This window comes from Homarus americanus, unplaced genomic scaffold (genome assembly GCF_018991925.1).
Source record: "Homarus americanus isolate GMGI-L3 unplaced genomic scaffold, GMGI_Hamer_2.0 scaffold16894, whole genome shotgun sequence".
Classification (NCBI taxonomy): domain Eukaryota; kingdom Metazoa; phylum Arthropoda; class Malacostraca; order Decapoda; family Nephropidae; genus Homarus; species Homarus americanus.
The window spans coordinates 6,102,052-6,118,921 of NW_024746541.1; the positions used below are offsets into that span (position 1 = coordinate 6,102,052).

The 16,870-nt window shown below is 40.8% G+C and overlaps 1 protein-coding gene across 1 annotated transcript in view; it reads left to right on the forward strand.

Annotated features, from left to right (window-relative positions):
- Nucleotides 1–16,870, forward strand: part of LOC121879365 (histone-lysine N-methyltransferase 2D-like) — a gene marked incomplete in the record, with an annotated part of 241,215 nt that overhangs the window by 98,050 nt on the left and 126,295 nt on the right.

Below are 16,870 nucleotides of genomic sequence, written 5' to 3' on the forward strand. Positions count from 1 at the left end.
ACCTGTATGATGTGGTATATCTCGACTTTAGCGAAGCCTTCGACAGAGTGATATTCTAAAATGGATTAGGGCGTGGTTACAGGACAGAAAACAGCGAGTGAGCATTAACGGCACTAAATCCCATTGGAGCAACATCACTAGTGGAGTTCCGCAAGGCTCTGTACTTGGGCCATTATTATTTATTATATACATAAACGTCATAGATATCGGCGTAGACAGCAACATAAGTAAATTTGCTGATGACACAAAAATAGGACAAGTCATTAAATCTGACGAGGACTCTGAATAACTACAGGAAGATCTAAACAAATTTTTCGAATGGTCTGAAAAATGGCAGATGAAATTCAATGTGGACAAATGTAAAGTACTCAGTATAGGAGATGTAAACAGGGAAACCAGATACCACATGAACAACGATGTTATTGAGAAATCCCACTGAGAGAGAGATTTAGGAGTAATGAGAAGTAGGAATCTTAAGCCAAGTAAACAATGTGTATTTGCTCGAAACAAAGCTAATAGGGTACTTGGGTTCATACAAAGGAGTGTTAGTTACAAGATTAGCGAGGTCAGCTTAAAACTATATCTTGAGCTTTGTTAGACCTCACTTGGATTACGCAGTTCAATTCTGGTCACCGTATTACAGAAAGGATATAGAATCCTTGGAAAGAATTCAGAGGGGAAGGACAAGACTAGTCCCGGGCATTGGGAACCTTGAGTACAGAAACAGGTTAAAGCATCTTAATTTGCACTCCCTCGAGAGATGTAGATTGATGGGCGACATGATCGAGATGTATAAATGGAAGTCAGGGCTAAACAAATGGGACATTACAAATTTACTCAAACTTTCCAACCAGGAGCGAACTCGTAACAATGGTTATATATTAGACAAATTTAGATTTAGGCGCAAAATAAGTAAACAGTTGTTTGGAAATAGAGTAGTGGACAACTGGAACATGTTACCAAATATCATTATTAACTCGAATATGCTAGATAGCTTCAATCTTGGGTTGGATGGATATATGAGTAATAGGGGCTGGGTGACTATGTAGTAGATAATGACGAAAATTACGATGTTATTTACTTAGACTTTAGCAAAGCATTTGACAGAGTACCGCATCAGAGGCTTCTGAGAAAAGTTAAGGCTCATGGTATCGAGGGGAAAGTTTTAAATTGGATAAAATCATGGCTCACCGATAGAGCACAGAGGGTCAGCATAGATGGTGTTAAATCTGAGTGGGGCTGTGTAACCAGTGGGGCTCCCCAGGGATCAGTACTAGGCCCACTCTTGTTCATAATCTACATAAACGATCTAGATACTGGGATCAGCAGTGACATAAGCAAGTTTGCGGATGACACAAAAAAGGGCGGCAGATTAATTCAGGGCAGGATGCAAATGCACTACAGGAGGATCTAAATAAACTGCAGGGGTGGTCTGAAAAATGGCAAATGACAACACCAGCAAGTGCAGCGTACTTAATATTGGAAGAACAAATACTGCCAATGTATACAGCCTTAACAGCATCAATCTAGAGAAGTCGACTTGTGAAAGAGACTTAGGGGTACTTGTAAGCCCGGACCTAAGGCCTAGAAAACAGTGCGTTAATGTTCGAAATAAGGCAAACAGAGTATTGGGTTTTATATCTAGAAGTGTAAGTAATAAGAGTGCAGAAGTCTTATTGCAAATATATCTTGCGCTAGTCAGGCCGCACCTCGATTATGCGGTTCAGTTCTGGTGCCCTTATTATAGAATGGATATCAATTCACTAGAGTCGGTGCAGCGAAGAATTACGAAAATGATTCCGGGACTTAGAAACTTTCCATATCAAGATAGGTTAAGGAAACTAAACTTGCATTCTTTTGAAAGACGAAGAGTGCGGGGAGATATGATAGAAGTATTTAAGTGCGTGAAAGGAATCAATAAAGTGGATATAGATAAAGTTCTTATAATATCCGAGCAGGATAGGACTCGGAGCAACGGATTTAATTTGGATAAGTTTAGGTTTAAGAGGGAGATAGGAAGGAACTGGTTCACAAATAGGGTGGTGGACGAGTGGAACAAGCTTAGGAACTTTGTAGTAAGTGCTGGAACGCTGGAAAGTTTCAAAAGGAGGCTGGATAGATTCATGGATGATAGCGAGTGGTAGTAACTCTCGACAAGAGCTGCTATGCACAGGCCAATCGGCCTATTGCAGATTCCTTATTTTCTTATATTCTTATGTTCTTATGTGTAAATGGGACTGCCCAGTATGCGCCAATAGACCCGCTGAAGTTTCATCCATTCCTATGTTCTTAAGTACACTGCCACCAGTATAATGAGACAAATTAATAAATATTTATATTGACGTTACTAGATAATGACTCTCGGACACAAACATGAAATGGATATACTTCCCACCGTAAATAACTCACCCCAATGGATCGCTCTAACAATGACTCACGTGTGACCTGAGGGAGGCTCAGCGGCTGGGGAAGCTGCAGGCGCTGCTGGACTATGTCTCCTATGGGAGACTGTTAGCTGGAGATTCGGTGCTGGGGAGGGAAGTCTTCGTCTGGGAAGGAGCTGTCGGCCCGTGCCCTGTTACAATAATAATCCTAATGTGTTTGGAAGGAGCTGCAGGTGGTCACGAGCCAGAAGATGTCGTCAATAATCTGGGTGTGTCTGGCCAGGTGACAGGTGTACTGGCTGGAGGGTAGCTTCTTGAGTAACACGGTCATAACGCCGGGTTAACTCAGGTACCTTGTCGCCGTGACCTCTCCTGGGTCAAGTCTTAATCTCACTGTACATAGAACAACATAAGAATGGAGGAAACTCCAGCGGGCCTATTGACCCATACTGGGCAGTCCCGTTTATACCCAACCCCTATTGCTCATATAACCATCCAACCTATGTTTGAAGTTATCCAGCGTATTCAAGTTAATGATGATATTTGGTAACTTGTTCCATTCATCCGCTAGTCTGTTTCCAAACCAGTGTTTACCTATTTCACGCCAAAATCTAAATTTGTCTAATTTAAAACCATTGCTACGAGTTCGCTCCTGGTTGGATAGTTTGAGTACCTTTGTAATGTCCCCTTTGTTTAACCCTGACTTCCATTTATACACCTCTATCATGTCGCCCCTCACTCTACGTCTCTCGAGGGAGTGCAAATTAAGATGCCTTAACCTGTTTCTGTACTCAAGGTTCCTGATGCCCGGGATTAGTCTTGTCATTCTCCCACTTGGGTGTACGCACGTGGGCATCTACTTTTTTGTTATATGTGCTGTTCTTCTCTGGCCTGTAAGCTATGGTCTAATAAATAATCATTACAACAAAATAATCGAGACTTTTGCGCATGCTCATTTTAAACAAGGTACCAACCTGTCTTCCCTGTACTGAACCCACATCCCACACAAGCCTATAAGGACTTAGCACTCGGTTTATAATTCACTGAAAAGACATCGCCTAGCATCCGTCGGATATTTTCTGTCCGCTGTCTAGCATTATAGGTAGTTGATAATACCCCTGTCTCAGAATATTAGGAATACTTAAAGAAGACAAAATTTTGAGCTGCTGCTGTCCTGTAAGTCAGTGAACTCAGCAGCATGTGCGAGCAGCGGCACTGTAATATACATATATTTTCTTTTTCAACAATATTGTGAAGTAATAAAACATATATGCACATATACTTTTAATTCAAACTTTTCACCAATTAACCTGAAATTGCATGTCTTAAAATGTTTATACACGTAATGCGTCTGTCCAGAGCAGGACCGTAGCATACCATCTTCACAAGTGTAAATCATCCTTGTGGGAATTCAGTCATATTACAGACATAAATTACAGCTTTTTACCTTTTTTTTCATGTTAGCTTGAAATTTGAACCATAAGGCCATTTAGCTGAACCCCAAAGGTTACTGAATGTTCCAATGGGCTTAATTACTGGGGGAAAGGGGGATCTATTTTCCGAAATCTGTTCATAAGGCTCATGGAAACCTATGGATATTCATAAGGCCTCATGTTCCTATAGGTGGGCCCTCACTGGGAACACCATATCCAATTCTCTTTCTAAAGACTTATTATTTCCTATCTGTTTTTTTTTTCGTTTCCTTTTTGTCTAATTTCCACGGTTTTTCCTCCTGAGTCCTGACCTCACTTCAAATAGTCTTGTTTCTTTCAGTTTCGTGTTTCAATAAACGTTCGGGCGTGTTTAGTTATTTTTCTACCACCACAAAAATGTGTCAATAATGAGTTCACAAAATCTAAATTAAGTTCAGCATTGAATAGGTGGGCTTTATCATATAACCTCAGGTCTTTTAGTGTTTCCAAAAAGAGAGTGCTGGACATGTCTGGACATAATAAAACCACCTGAGCTATATGAAACAATGAAAACGAAAACAACATAGTCCAGTTCAACAGGAGTTACACCGAACATATCATGTGATAGTCTACAGAATTATCGGTCATGATGATCACGCAAGTAGTGTTATTCATAAAGTTCTTCTGAATGTTCAGTTGTTGGGCCAAGAAAAGCTCGATAATTATGTAAAGCGAAGATTTAACGTGTCTGATAATAGTCATACACAAGTTCAAAGATCCCTTACCCAAGTTAGAGGCGCTGGCCTTCTCTTTCCTCTAAAAATTAAAGATAGAAACTTGGGAAACAAAATTCACTGTGACGGCAGAGACAGAAATAGTTCAACGCTTCATCATTGATTATCAATATGGTAGAAAGATGGTTGCATACAATTTAATACAACATAACCTGATTATTGTGCCAGTTGCCCTAGCGTACACAACTGTCAGCCCGAACACTCGTAACAAAGCCAGTCTAGAAAATACCCCTGATAGAATGTCTTGCCTGGTGATAGATGGCCAAGACCTAACAATGATATTTAGGAACCCGCGGGAGTTACGAACTTTGGTCAGCTGACAGATCTATATTGTTGAATATGATGCTCATAATGGAAAACTAAGGGGATCAATGTTACTCTTGATTTGAATAGAGAGATTTAAATCAAATTTGGTATCAGGAAGCAACAGATTCGTCAGTTCAGAAGAGTTAAAACAACATCTTTAACAATCACCAGCCACTAGCCTGAATTATGACCTTGTCAGCAAAACAGACCTAGCAAGCTGTCACATGTCGGCCCACACCTCTGTCTATGATTGGCCAATTAGGTGATACCTGAGAACGACCAATGTCAATGAGGGTGGTTCATGGCCTGTATGCTTATATAAGTTTTCTAATGTCTTGATTTACGATGTTTCTTTATATCAGTGTTATTTAGGTTTGGTTGTTAAAACATTATATAAGAGCCATATTCTGTTTTATAGGGTATAAGGTGTAAAACTTTTGATATATTGTATTAGGATTAGTTGGCAACCGAGCCATATTCGTGTGGTGGTGGTGGTGGTCACAGCAGAGCAGCGTGAGCCACCAACTGAACCGGATAGCACTGAGAACCAGGAGCTCCAGGCCTGGTATACACACGCCAACGTGGGGTACAAGATAGCCGCCGAGTTGTGCGTGAAGTAATTAGAGATATTTGGACACGAAAACTTGCTCTGTGAATGTAAATAGTGTAATATATGTCATTTTTATACGACGAGTTTCTATAAACCCTTCATCTCCGTCTGAAAGTCCCGTGACAACTGACAATGCTGCCCAGACCAGGTACTCAGAATGAGTGAAGGCATTGGAAGTGCAAGGTGAAGACTGAGTAACAGTAGAGAAGGTGACATTACGACTATTGAAGGGAACATAAATAGTGACGTGTTTTAAATCGACTATCAATGGATCTTGGGGAATTGATTCAAACTGGTCGAGACTTGGGGTATGATGGAATTGAATTGAAAGAGTTTGTGACTCAACAACAATCAATTTTAAGAGACGAAAGACAGCAAGAGAGATAAGAAAGAAGAAAATAAGAAGAAATAAGAAAAAAAGAGTTGAGGAAAGCAGAACAAGAATTGGAATGCGAGATCAAAATTAAAGAAAAGGAAGCAGAAATTAGAGAAAAGAAAGTAGTGGAAAGAGAGAAGGAACGAGCCGAAAGGGAGAGAAAACGAAAACATGAACTTGAAGTGCTTCAGCTTCGTTAGGACATCCCCGAACCCAGGCCAACTCTCACTTATTATTCAAAGCCAAAGTTACCTAAGTTTGAGGAACAAGTTGACGACATTGATGCATATATTGAGAGGTATGAAAGGTATGCAATTAATAATGAGTGGCCTATAGATCAGTGGGCAGTTAATTTAAGCTCTCTCCTTACTAGTAAAGCTCTTCAAGCTTATGTTGCCTTGTCGCCATCTGACGCAGTGGATTATGAATCGGTGATGAAATCTATCTTAGAAAGATACATGCACACAGAAGAAGGTTATCGTTCAAAATTTCGTGACTCGGCACCGGACAAAGGAGAAAGTGTAAGTCAGTTTACGTCTCACAGGATTCGGTTTCTCGATCGGTGGATAGACTTATCGGGAATCGAAAAGCCCTTTAAATGATTTAAAGACTTGATTCTCCGTGAACAGTTCCAGAGACGGTGTCACTTTGAGTTGCGACTATTTCTGAAAGATAGAGGGAACTGACTGAGACCTACCTAGAAGCGCACGGTGGTCCTATGTGGAAGACTTATCAGCCTAAACATCAAAGGGGGAAGAACGCCTTGCCCAACTACAACTGAAGCAACCCCAGGTAAGAAGTCATCGCCAGCTTTTCCGACACTACGAGAAAAGGTTTGTTTCCTGTGTCATAAAAAGGGTCATATAGCAAGGGACTGCAGGGTAGCTACGCGAGGACCTCGTCAGGATCGTCAGGCGGGTCAAGACAGTCAAGGTCGAGCCAAGGAAGAAAGAGCGGCGGCTTGCCTGACACAGTTACCCCGGTATCAGACTGTGATTCTGCCATCTGGTGAGGTGGTGCTCCTGATTATTGGTGTGGGATCGATGGAAAACTACCTGGAGACTACTCGGGGGTACGTCAACGCCCATGAAGTAGAGGTACTCCGCAACACCGGCTGTACAGGTGTGGTGGTCAAGCGGCGCTAAGTTAAATGATCATCAGTTGACAGGAGGCAAAAAGAGGTGTGTACTATTACATAAAACAGTCAGAGTTTATTTAGTAGCCCAAGTTTATGTTGACACGCCTTATTTGTCTGGTACTGTGGAGGCTACGTGTATGAAGGATGCCATATGTGAATTAATCATAGGGGACATTCCTGGAGCTCTACCAGGACTTGTGAAGATTGCCGAGGTCCCAACACCATTGTTGGTAAACACTGGTTCAACCCGGTTTGCGGATATTTCTCCCACTTCGTCACCACCACTGACAGAGAAAGTGCTTTCCAGTCCTTGTGTAGTGCCGGCCACATCATCGTCATTTCAGGAGAAGAATGAGAGTCCTGAACCCGGAGACATTTCTACCTCATGGTCATCTTCTGGTGTGAGTATCGTACATCGCCGGGTGGTTCCATCTACGGAGGCGGTACCAATAGCGAGTGTGGAACAGTCTGTTTCCGCATTGTTTGGAGTGGATGAGACAAATGCTTCCAGTCGAGGAATGACACCCACACATTTATCAAGACACACGACCCAGAGCCTGGACTCGATGAGTAAAAACCAGTCTACAGACGACGTAGAAGAAGAGAGGGCTTCAGCGTTTCTGCTTGTCACCGGAGCAGTTCAGACAAGGGCACAACAGCGAAACAGGACAGAGTTTAAACCATTATGTGTTAGTAAAGTAAAAAATGCAGTTAGTAACAATTCTGTCATTACAATAGAAGAGCAGGAGAGGGTTGAATCCCTACAAAGATTAATTAACAATTCTGTAAATGGGATAATAAGGCGAGCGAAACTTAAGGGATTGTGGTACAGACTTCATGTTTCCAAATACGGGGAGGAATTTGAGCAACTTTTGTTACCTAAGGACAGACGAGACTATGTACTAACTTTGGCCCACAAAGCTTTGATGGGTGGTCATTTAGGGGTGAAAAAGACTGACGATAGAGTTCTGAGTTCATTTTACTGGCCAGGAGTTTATTGAGATATCAAAAGATGGTGCCGTAGTTGTGATAGGTGTAGAGGACAATACCTCAGGGGAAGGTACCTAAGGTACCCCAAGGGAAAATGCCCTTAATATCTAGTCCTTTTCAGAAAGTTGCAGTAGATCTGGTCGGCCCAATCAGTCCACCCTCTTCCCAGGGGAATAGGTGGAATTCTTACTTTGGTGGATTATTAACAAGGTGGCCAGAGGCAGTAGCTCTTCCAGGGATTGAGACAGAAGGGGTTGCAGAGGCTTTGCTAGGTATATAAGAACATAAGAATGGAGGAAACTGCAGCGGGCCTATTGGCCCATACTGGGCAGTCCCGTTTACACCCAACCCCTATTGCTCATATTAGCATCCAACCTATGTTTGAAGCTATTCAGCGTATTCGAATTAATGATGATATTTGGTAACTTGTTCCATTCATCCACAACTCTGTTTCTAAACCAGTGTTTACCTATTTCACGCCTAAATCTAAATTTGTCTAATTTAAAACCATTGTTACGAGTTCGCTCCTGGTTCGATAGTTTGAGTACCTTTGTAATGTCCCCTTTGTTTAGCCCTGACTTCCACTTATACACCTCTATCAGGTCGCCCCTCGCTCTACGTCTCTCGAGGGAGTGCAAATTAAGGTGCTTTAACCTGTCTCTATACTCAAGGTTCCTAATGCCCGGGATTAGTCTTGTCATTCTCCTCTGAATTCTTTCCAATGATTCTATATCCATTCTGTAATACGGTGACCAGAACTGAACTGCGTAATCCAGGTGTGGTCTCACAAGAGCAAGATACAGTTATAGGATGACCTCGCTAGTCTTGTAACTAACACTCCTTTGTATGAACCCAAGTACTTTATTAGCCTTGTTACGAGCAAAAACACATAAACACATAAAAACACATATTCAGTCGAGTTGGGTTTCCCCAAGAAATTCTTAGTGATAGGGACTCACAATTCACCTCAAATAACATGCAAGAGATATGTAGACTCATAAGTATTAAGCAGTCATTTATCACGCCTTACCATCCTATGTCCAATGGTTTATGTGAAAAGTTTAACGACACTTTTAAGTCAATGTTGAAGAAGACTTGTCAAGAGTGCCCGTTAAATTGGGACAGATATCTTTCAGCAGTGCTCTTTGCTTATGGAGAGGTACCACAGGCGATTACAGGATTTTCACCTTTTGAACTACTCTACGGTCGTACAGTTAAGGGGCCGCTGCGCCTGTTGAGAGAGGTCTGGTCTGGAGCTGGTGAGGATCCACAGGTGCACAACACCTATCAGTATGTCATGGAATTGAGAAACCGTTTGGAAGAGACCTGTAAATTAGCTCAGACAAGTTTAAAATCATCAGGCGAGAGGTATAAACATCATTATGACAAGAAATCCCGAAATAGAGAGTTTGATGTAGGAGATAAAGTTCTGATATTGTTACCAACAAGTTCTAATAAGTTGCTTTTGAGTTGGAAGGGTCCATATACAGTCTTAGAGAAAGTAGGGTACCTTGAATATCGGATCATGTTAAATTATGTCAGATCTAATGTCTGTTATGCTAACTTATCAAAAAAGTATAAGTCTATAACCAGTGAAGTTGTAGCCGCTGCCTCCGTAATACCTAGTACTATAATGGAGGAAAAAATGGCACAGGAAAATATGACACAGGAAAAAATGTAACAGGAAAAAATGGCATAATAACAGGATGTCATTCTGTAACCTGCCTCGCTGGACAAAGCAAGAGGACTGCATCGAAAGTGTTAAACAAAGACACTCACCTCCTGAAAGACCTTGGGAGAGGGGACCTTGAACACAAAATAATATGGGATGCATAAAAAAATATCTGCTAATAGTCCAGCCGATTAAAATCAAACACCTGAACCACTTCTTCCCATAACTGATATAGTATCGAAAGAGGGTACTAATCAACAGCTCTTGAGCCTAACTCATTTACGATACAGGAAAGTGTAAGGTGGACAGCTGTTATCGAAACTTGTATCACTTGATCCACTTCCCGAGTTGTGTCTACATAAAGGGATGTACTGCACAGTCGTATCCAAGTGTGTTGTTATCTCCTACCACGCCTCCCTTGCTTGCCCATGTGGCACCATCGCACTACTTGTGTGGCTAGGGAACTGATTGATAGGTAACTGTACTGTACAGTTATATATAATGTTTGCACCTTATATAAATGTAGACAGTGGCTAGATTTGTAGAGACAAAGTAGGATGAAAGGACTGTGTGTTAAAATAATATGAAAAAACTCGCATTTTACTAGTACATAAAATCATTGTAAATAAAGTACTCTTACCTATTAAGACAATTTTTTTTTTGCATGTACTCAACACATCTGCTGTTATTACCTTTGGATGCTGTAGTGTTGTTACCACAATTCTGTCACAGACACCAATTTATATCAATATACAGTAATAAGTAATAATTGTATTATGCAAACATAAGAAACGAGGGTAACACAAGAAGATTCAGATTTGCCCCCGAGGGGGCTAGTTTATTGGGCACCCCCTTAAGGTAACACAAGAACATAAGAACATAAAAACATAAGAATGGTAGAAACTGCAGCAGGCCTAATGGCCCATACTGGACAGTCCCATTTACACCTATTGCTCATATATCCAGTCAACCTATGTTTGAAGCTATCTAGCGTGTTCGAGTCAATGATGATGTTTGGTAACTTGTTCCATTCATCTACTACTCTATTTCCAAACCAATGTTTACTTATTTCGCGCCTAAATCTAAATTGTCTAATTTAAAACCATCTTTACGAGTTCGCTCCTGGCTGGATAGTTTAAGTACGTTTGTAATGTCCTCTTTGTCTAGCCCTGACTTCCACTTATACACCTCTATCAGGTCGCCCCTCACTCTACGTCTCTCGAGGGAGTGCAAATTAAGATGCTTTAACCTGTCTCTGTACTCAAGGTTCCTAATGCCCGGGATTAGTCTTGTCATTCTCCTTTGAATTCTTTCGAGGGATTCTATATCCATTCTGTAATACTGTGACCAGAATTAAACTGCGTAATCCAAGGGAGGTCTCACAAGCACAAGATATAGTTTGAGGATAACCTCTCGAGTCTTGTAACTAACACTCCTTTGTATGAACCCAAGTACTTTGTTACCCTTGTTACGAGCAGATGCACAATGTTTCCTTGGCTTAAGATTCCTACTTATCATTACTCCTAAATCTCTCTCATATTCGGATTTCTCTATAACATCGTTGTTCATCTGGTAACTGGTTTCTCCGTTTACATCTCCTTGACTAAGTACTTTACATTTGTCCACATTGAATTTCATCTGCCCTTTTTCAGACAATTCAAAATTTTTTTTAGATCTTCCTGTAGTTTTGCGGGGTCTTCGTCAGATTTAATTACACGTCCTATTTAAGTGTCATCAGCAAATTTACTTATGTTGCTGTCTACGCCGATATCTATGTCGTTTATGTATATAATAAATAATAATGGTCTAAGTACTGAGCCTTGGGGTACTCCACTAGTGACGTTACTCCAATCGGATTTAGTGCCGTTAATGCTCACTCTCTGTTTTCTATCCTGTAACCACGCACTAATCCATTTTAGAATATCTCCTCTAATGCCATGAGACTTTGTACTTCAGCTTCAATGTACCTGCAGTTGTCTCTTATCTTAGATTTGGAGAAGCAAAAGAAAGCTTTGGGTTAGACTTGACATCGGCTGCACTAGTTTGAACTTCTCTCTCGTCCTTTCTACGGTCTGGCTTAGTTTGGTGTGTGAACCTGACCTAGTGTATCTCTTAAAACTGTAATTTTGACAAACATTCAACGACTCATGTATTTAACCCTCTTGGTCGTCCTGAGTTACTTAGTGTAGTGTACATTTCTCCATCAGATTTTGGCTTTGATCTTTATGATTTTCAGGAAAAAACAAAATTACACAAGAGAATCGGCCACTCAAGGTTTCTTATTTCTTCCTTCACTTTCTTAAAACTGTCAACAGAATATGTGAACTTTGGTATATGCTGGACATGTATCTGCTTATAACTAAATCTAAAGGACATTGTCATCTGACGACTGATGCCAATAAGTGGTAAATATTTGTCCATCTCAATAGTGAGTCGTGTCTTTAGAATAAGTTAATGTTTCTCAGTGTTTCTACAAAACGAACTGCAGGGTTATTCACCTCATTTAATGTGTTCTCATTTCCCCTGTCCATACTTCTATAATCATCATTATCCCTTACTGAGAGGTGACTAGAGTTACGCTGTCTATTAATGACATCACATCCCAAACCATCATCTCTCCGAACTACAGTACAAGTATTTTGATAGCATTATTAACAGGATTTCTTTATATATTGCCACAAAAAGTTCGTAAATAAATCATGGCTCTCAGTACTGAACTCATCTGGGTGTATCTCTCTATTTATATATCGAGATTGACGTGTAGCTTTAAGCTCACGTTTTTGTCGAGGAAAGTGTCAGTGTTTGGGTACCTCATTTAGTATGCAGTGACGGTTGTAAAATGCTTAGCAATTCTAGATTTTAATCGGCATTTATTATTGAGGTGTGTTCCATAACTACTATGCTTATAGCTCTTCTTTCTCCACCTGATGAACAGGTAAAGGATTGGTGATGATCTTCTGTTAAATCATGTTGTCTCATTCTTTAACAATTTTCTCTTATGACCCTCATTCGTCCCTCGCCAATGTTGCTCAATGATTCTCCTCTCATCTGGCCTTTGCTTCTTGGTAACTTATTTACCTTTGAGATAACACACCACTTGTTTGCTTGGTTTTTTTTTTCATTTACTGAGGAGTCGTGGACTATTCCCATGCTTCTCCTCGAGCCTTCCAAACTTACCAGAGGCGACTGTCAAATTCAGACCATCTTCACAAATATCGTGTAAACTAGCCGTGTCCTGTGTGTTACTAGTCTTAACATCATTGTTCGCGAGTTCTGTAAGTACTGATATTGTTTTTGGATTAAGAAGAATCGTTAGGTTGCCTCACTCCTCCTTCAGAATCAGCGCTCATCACTTTCCTGCACTCCTTAACGACACATAACTGTTTTATAATCTCTCCAGTCCCTACATATCATGCTCCTATGTAAGAGGGAGGGGGGGGGGGGTCATTTACTTTGTTTTCTTCTCTCTTTTCTGTTAGTATACATCTTATATCGCTTTCTTTCATTTCATTGTTTATGTTTTCTAAGTCAAAATATTTTCCTAAGTCTTTATTTCAGTATGCTTATTACTTTATCTTCTGTATTTAACTTTCCTTACTTATTGTTTATTTATTTTTATGTTTTTTACTTGTTTTTGTGTTTCAATATTCTTTATCTTTCTTTTCAATAACATATATATTTCTGTGATTACTGCAGGGTGACGACAGATTTAGATGGTACAGACCTGACCATTACAGAGTTTAGGACGACACAAGTTGCCGTAAAGCATGAAGGCTGTTGCTGGTACTGCTCTGACTGCATAGTCATGGTGAAAGAGGCGACTGCAAGCCATAGGAAAACGAGTTCCCGAGGGACGAAAATAGATGAAGCTGGATCCTTGCTGGTTGCCAAACTTGAACAAGTTGGGAAAGCGATCCTTGCTAAAACTGAGGAAGTAGCCAATAAATTGGAGGTGGTAACAAAGAGGAGTTATGTACAGGCCTTAACAGGGCCACGGGAGGTGGCGGAGAGTAACGCAGGATCAGAACAGGTTCTACAATAGCCTGAGAGTCAGGCGGAGGGAACTGAGAGTAGGATAACACACGATAAGATGCACTTTAAGAATACTTGTACAGAGGTTCTAAATATGCCATCAACCCTTCAGGACGTGAGGAGGCTGGGACAAAAGCAGGGGGACAAGCCTCGCCCCCTCAGGATCACACTAGTGAGTGAGGAGGAGAAATGGGAGGTTATTCGGCAGGCAAAAAAATTAGCAAGGAGCGAGGCATTTCGGAGTGTATTCATTCACCCAGATCGCACGGTAATGCAGAGGGAACAGCACAAGAAGCTCCTGCAGGGCTTGAAGCAGAAGAGGGAGGAGTCAAGGAAGAACTGGGACGGGTGTACATGGGTTATATTCATGGGAAGGGTAGTGGAAGCAAGTGTGCCGACACAGAGTTAGTTTAGTTTAGCAAATTTATTGGCAAAGCTTGTAGTACAGTTTGCCTATTCTGAGTAATTCAGTCAGGTCTTGACACTGAGGGTGGTATCACTTCTCACTGCCACGCAGGACAGAGGTTCATACACAAAGAAATACATAAGAACATAAGAAGAACATAAGAAAATAAGGAGTCTGCAATAGGCCGGTTGGCCTGTGCATGGCAGCTCCTGTCGAGAGTTACTACCACTCTCTATCATCCATGAATCTATCTAGCCTCCTTTTGAAACTTTCCAGAGTTCCCGCACTTACTACAAAGTTGCTAAGCTTGTTCCACTCGTCCACCACCCTATTTGTGAACCAGTTTCTTCCTATCTCCCTCCTAAACCTAAACTTATCCAACTTGAATCCGTTGCTCCGAGTCCTATCCTGCTCGGATATTATAAGAAACTTTATCTATATCTTCTTTATTGATTCCTTTCACCTACTTAAATACTTCTATCATATCTCCCCGCACTCTTCGTCTTTCTAGGGAATGCAAGTTAAGTTTCTTTAACCTATCCTGATATGGAAGGTTTCTAAGTCCCGGAATCATTTTTGTCATTCTTCGCTGCACCGACTCTAGTGAATTTTATATCCATTCTATAATTGGGGCACCAGAACTGAACCGTATAATCGAGGTGCGCCTGACTAGCGCAAGATATAGTTGCAATAAGATTCCTCTGCACTCTCGTGTTACTTAAGCACTTCTAGATATAAACCCAATACTCTGGTTTGCCTTTATTTCGAACATTAACGCACTGTTTTCTAGGCCGTAGGTCGGCCAGCACCCCCTAGGTCTCTTTCACAAGTCGACTTCTCTAGATTGATGTTGTTAAGGCTGTATACATTATAAGCTTTACTTGTTCTTCCATTATTAAGTACGCTGCACTTGCTAAAGCTAAATTTCATTTGCCATTTTTCAGACCACACCCCTGCAGTTTATTTCTAGGACCTCCGTAATGCATTTGCATCCTGCCCTGAATTTATTTGCCGCCCCATTTGTGTCATCCTCAAACTTGGTTTATGTCACTGCTGATCCCAGTATCTAGATCGTTTATGTAGATTATGAACAAGAGTGGGCCTAGTACTGACCCCTGGGGAACCTTACTGTTACACGGCCCCACTCAGATTTAACACCATCTACGGTGACCTCTGCGTTCTATCAGTGAGCCAAGGCGATTTTATCCAATTTAAAAACCTTCCCTCGATAATACCATGAGCCTTAATTTTTCTAGGCTCTACGCGGTATTCTGTCAACTGCTTTGCTTAAGCCCATAAATACCATCGTATTTTCGTCATTATCTACTACCTTTTTCGACTTTCCTAAAAAACGTTAGGCAGATTTGTTGTACCGGGCGATATTTTCCTTTGTAAACCCATGCTGAGAGTCGAGATTAATTTGTTTTTCTCTAGATGCGATCATCGGATGCTATCTACAAAATTGATTCAAGAAATTTCCCACTACTGACGTCAAACTGATCGGCCGGTAATTTGACGCTGATGTTTGCCTTTTTTGAATATGTACCACATTTGCCTGTTTCCACAAGTCTGGCACAACTCCAGCACCAATGATTTGCAAATAAGTTTACGAGGGTCCGCTAATCTGTTCTCTACACTCTTTTCAAGACTCGTAGGAAAATTTCATCCGCCCTGGGGATTTTTGTTTTCTTTCAGTTTATTTATCTTCTTAAGAATATCCTCTCTTTTCTGATAGTGATCTTCTTTAGTTTCTTCTTCTTCCTTTCTCAAATATCAGCTCCATTTCTGGGAATTTCATCGCAAATTTTCAGAAATTGATAAGAAGTAGCTGTTCATCGCTTTGCTTATTTCTTCACTGCCATTTATCACTTCTCCTCCCCGACTTTAAAGCGCCCAACTTTGTCCTTGACCTTTGTCCCACATACCTGGAAAAAAATCCTCTTGGGATTCGCCTTGATTCTTGTTATTTTGATTTCATAGTCTCTCTCTTTGCTTTCCTTACATTTTTCTTAACAGTCCTAGATAGTTCATTATACCTATTTCTAAGCTGCTCCTCCCTCACCTTTAATTTCTTATATTCCTTTCTTTATTCCTATGTCATGTTTAGTTTTCTGGTCATCCACCTTGGCTCATTCTATTTCTTGACCTAATTTTCTGTATGGTATATTTTGTTCTTGTGCTTTTATGTAATATGCTAGTGAATATATTATGTCATGATCAATTGTTGTGTCATCTATGACCTTGCCCTTCCTACTGACCGACGACTGTTCCCAGGTGACCTCACCCAGGTACCTTTCTTAACTCTGATAATCCGCCAACCGAAAGTTTGGGACTCTGACCATATTGTCATTGTTTTTCGTTTCCCAATTAAGGGTGAACCTGATTTCTCTGTGATCACTGTTACCTAGTTCTTCCCTACTGCATATCTCTGATAATATTTTTTCTTTATTTGTTAATACTAGGTCTAATATATTGTCACCTCTAGTAGGTTCTGTAATTAGTGGTTTCAAAAAAATTGTCCTGTACTGCATCTAGAAGCCTCAGATTCATAGTCGCCTGCTGTTGTTGTCCCAGCTAATATTTCTGGAAGCTGAAATCCCCCATAATGCATAGGTTGTTATATTTTGCTGCCCTACTCATTTCCTGCCATATGTATAGAGGTCAGATTCATGTGGGTAATGTCACTGTTCACTGCCATGCAGGACAGAGGTTCGTACACAAAGAGCTGCATCATATTCATTGACAGTACA